The sequence below is a fragment of the Rhinopithecus bieti genome, unplaced genomic scaffold (assembly GCF_001698545.2).
Source record: "Rhinopithecus bieti isolate Rb0 unplaced genomic scaffold, ASM169854v2 scaffold_10685, whole genome shotgun sequence".
NCBI lineage: Eukaryota > Metazoa > Chordata > Mammalia > Primates > Cercopithecidae > Rhinopithecus > Rhinopithecus bieti.
Window position 1 is genome coordinate 1059715 of NW_016806950.1, and position 3875 is coordinate 1063589.

General features: G+C 54.5%; 1 protein-coding gene across 4 annotated transcripts in view; it reads left to right on the forward strand.

Moving 5' to 3' along the window:
• The window catches only part of LASP1 (LIM and SH3 protein 1), a 94296-nt gene that overhangs the window by 56487 nt on the left and 33934 nt on the right, over positions 1-3875 (forward strand). The window lies entirely within an intron of this gene.

Genomic DNA, 3875 nt, shown 5'->3' on the forward strand with positions numbered 1-3875 from the left:
AAAAAAAAAAAAAAAAAAAAGAGATGGGGTCTCTCTCTGTCTCCCAGGCTGAAGTGCAGAGGTGTGATCTCGGCTAACTACAACCTCCACTTCCCAGGTTCAAGGGATTCTCCTGCCTCAGCCTCCTGAGTAGCTGGAATTACAGGCGTGTGGCACCATGCCCGGCTAATTTTTGTATTTTTAGTAGAGATAGAGTTTTGCCATGTTGGCCAGAATGGTCTTGAACTCCTGACCTCAGGTGATCCGCCCGTCTTGGCCTCCCAAAATGCTGGGATTACATGCCCGACCTGTATCATACACTTTTGAAAAATTCAGAGGGATAGGCAGCTCCTAAGTAGGTGTGACTGAGAGGCTCCAGAGTATCTCTCGTAATGGCCGAGCTTGGAAACGAGTTGGGTTTGAAGGATGAAGTGCTTTGTTTGGGACCCAACCTGCCAAGCACATCTTTCCCCAGAACTGAGTGCTGGAGGTGGCTGGGGTCCATCTGGCCTTCCCTTCGCTGTCTGGGCAGCTGCGGTGTAGAGGAGAGTGCTTTGGACAAGGTCTCTGCCCTTGACACTGGACCTCAGTTTCTTCATCTATAAAATGGCACAATGAGAATGCCAGCCCAAAGCTGTGTGGTGGGTTTCAAGAGAATGTGCACAGGACGCAGTGTACCAAGATGTTACTTTGTGTCTCTGTAAATTGTCTTGAAGCCCTAGGCTGCTGTCAATAGCTGCCTGTTTGCCCTGCCCCATCCTGTCCAGTCCCTGTTCCTACCCCGTTTCTTCCTGTCCTACAGGGCTGTCTTCACGCCTCTCCCCACAAACTCCCCAGAGCAGCTGACAGCAGGGAGGAAGGATGGGTGGGGCATCTGCAGAGAGCCCACCATCCACTTGGAATGATTAACAAGGGGCCGGTACAGGCTGGCCTGTGGGACAAAGGATAGCTGTGCTCTGGACTCTGCCCTGCACCCAGCTGATCACCCTGTTCCTCATTCCTTGCCGTGGCCCAGTCTGTCATGGGGTTGGGTTCCAGCGGGGTCACCAGCTGGGACAGGTGGCCCCTGGTCTGTCTTAGCACCCATGTTGGCATGCACACATTTCCAACCATCCCTGCTGGGATCTGGGGGTAATGGATGGGGTGGGAAGGAAGGGGAAAGGTAGAATTCCCAAAAATTGTTTCTGGAGGGAGGTCAAATCATTTGGAGCTTTCTTTGAAGCCCGGCATGCTGGTGGGGGAAGGGGTGCAGCACTGACATTCTCATGCCTTTGCTTCTAGAAACAAACCCGTGACACCTGTCCTCCTCACCTAAATTATCCATAAAGATCCTATCAACACAGTCTCCTGACTTTGCCCTCATGGGCTTCTCCTTAGTTGAGGACCCCCTTGCCGTCTGTGTCTCTTCCCCCACCCCTATAGACCTCCCCTCTCTCGCTCTAGCTCTTGCTGCTTTCCTGCCTGGAGCTGAAGATGAGGTTGCCATGGAAACCTGAAGCGTAGTGAGCAGGGAGAGGGAAAGGCAGAGTCCTCTCGCCAGGGCTGGGGGCTGGGGACTATGAGCTGTGGGGAGGGGACAGGGTTGACCCAGCAGGAGGAATATAGCGCGAGCTGTCTGCCTGCCTTCCTCTGCCTCGGTTTGGGCTTAGGGGGCAGGGGAAGGAGCTTGGAGGCCTGGAGTGCCTCTTTAATCTAATTAATCTGATGCAGGATTAAAATCCTCCCTCACCCCTGCCAAATTAAGCTGAGCTCACATCTGGGCTGGCTCACCCCCACTTCCCTTCTGATGGGATTCGAGCTCCAGCTGTCGGGGGCTGAGACTAGGGGGAAGGGTGCTTCTGAAGAGAGGATGAAGTACTTGGCAGCCCCACCCAGGGTGCCTGCTGCATGTTGGAGGGGCTCCCAAGACCTTCTGGTGGGTGTAGGGTGAGCAGAGGGACACAGTGTGGGGGGCAGGGGGTATGTGGACATGGCCTTAATGCAGCGGCTGCGTGCGAACCCGCTGGCCTCCGTGTCTTGGAGGCGCCCATCGGTGCAGAGGGCACATCTATATATTCATCGTGTGTGAGGCACAGTGCAGTATGTGTAGGAACTTCAGACTGTGGAGTGGGTGGAGCACGTCAGGTGTACCTGTCTGGTGGTCCTTGGGCCACTGGAGCTGGCCCCTGTTTTTATTTATTTATTTATTTATTTATTTATTTATTTATTTATTAAAAACAGGCTCTCGCTCTGTAGCTCAGGCTGGTCTCGAACTCCTGGCTTAAGAGATCTGCCCTTCTTGGCCTCCCAAAGTGCTGGGATTACAGGCGTGAGCCACTGCGCCCAGCTTGGCCTGTTTTAACCCTGTGCATTCTGACAAATGAGAAACCCCAGGGTTTGCAGACTGGGTCTGGAGGATGCGTTTGCCCTGCTTGCCTCTACCCTTCCCCACCAAATGCTAACCAGCCCCATCTTCTCAGAATTAAGAGGAGCAGCTGGGCCAGAGCTGCTTCTCTTCCCTACCCTGCTCCTGCCACATGTGCCTCTACTTCCATATGCTCTCCTTGACACAGCCCCTGCCCAGTCTGCAGAATGGCTCTGATTTAGGGGGAGGGTTGTCTCCTCCCCAAAGCACTCCCTCTTAGGGCCTCAGGGCCTGCCAGCCCTGCTAGAGAGCTTCCCTTTCTGGTCTCTAGGAACAGACTCATGGTTGATGATCCCTTGCCCTGGAATTGTACAGGAACTTTGAAGGGAGCTCCTCAGCTGTGGGTGGCCCTGGCTGCATGGGGACCGGACCCCAGACTTGTCCACACGTTCATCACAGGCCACGTCTGTTGCCAGCTGTGTTTGCCTTTCCTCATCTTCCCTTCCTTTGCTTGAGGAACTGCGAGTCTGGGCTGACCTGGGTGGCCAGGACCCAGGTGAGGGCTGGGGGAGGGGCACTGCTAGAATCATCTGGATCCAGGACAGTGAAACTGGCCCAAGGGAAAAAGGATTTGCCAAGGTCACCCAGTAAGTCTGGCAGGGCCAGAGCCCTGCACTGGGCCCTTGAAAGTTATGCCTCCCTTGATTGAGGTCTCCAAATCCTGAGTCCTGCCCTTCACAAGTGGTAGCCTTGAGGGAAGTCGCTGGTTTACGGGTAGCTCTGATACACGGCCGTATGGGCGGCTGGAGAACATGCAGAGCAGAGGGGCAGCTCGTTCCTAGCTCTTGGGTGTGTCAACTTTGGGTGGCACGTGCCTAGAAATAGGTTCCAGGAGGCCATCTGTCGCTTACCTGGGTGCGGCCTGTGAGTCAGGGATCTGCAGGGGTCACAACTGTGGTGGGCTGTGGTCACCCAGGGCTAAAAATGGCCTGACGGGCCACCCGCCAGTCCCTGAGGTAATTGGGGCCCATGCAGACCCCCAGACATTTCTCATACCAGCACATGGTATGAGAAATACATACAAACTACATGGCTCAGAGCTGCCTGTCTCTCCTGCAGCTGGTTTGTCAGGGGACCTTGTGATGAGAGGGGGATGGAGAAGGGCTGAGTTCTAGTCCCACACCAGCTTTAATTCGTGGTGTGACTTTGTTTTTTTTTTGAAACAGAGTCTTGCTCTGTCGCCCAGGCTAGAGTGCAATGGCGTAATCTTGGCTCACTGCAACCTCCACCTCCCAGGTTCAAGCGATTCTCCTGCCTCAGCCTCCTGAGTAGCTGGGATTACAGCTACACGCGACAGTGCCCGGCTAATTTTTTTTTTTTTTTTTTTTTTTTTGAGGCGGAGTCTCGCTCTGTCGCCCGGGCTGGAGTGCAGTGGCCAGATCTCAGCTCACTGCAAGCTCCGCCTCCCGGGTTTACGCCATTCTCCTGCCTCAGCCTCCTGAGTAGCTGGGATTACAGCTACACGCGACAGTGCCCGGCTAATTTTTGTATT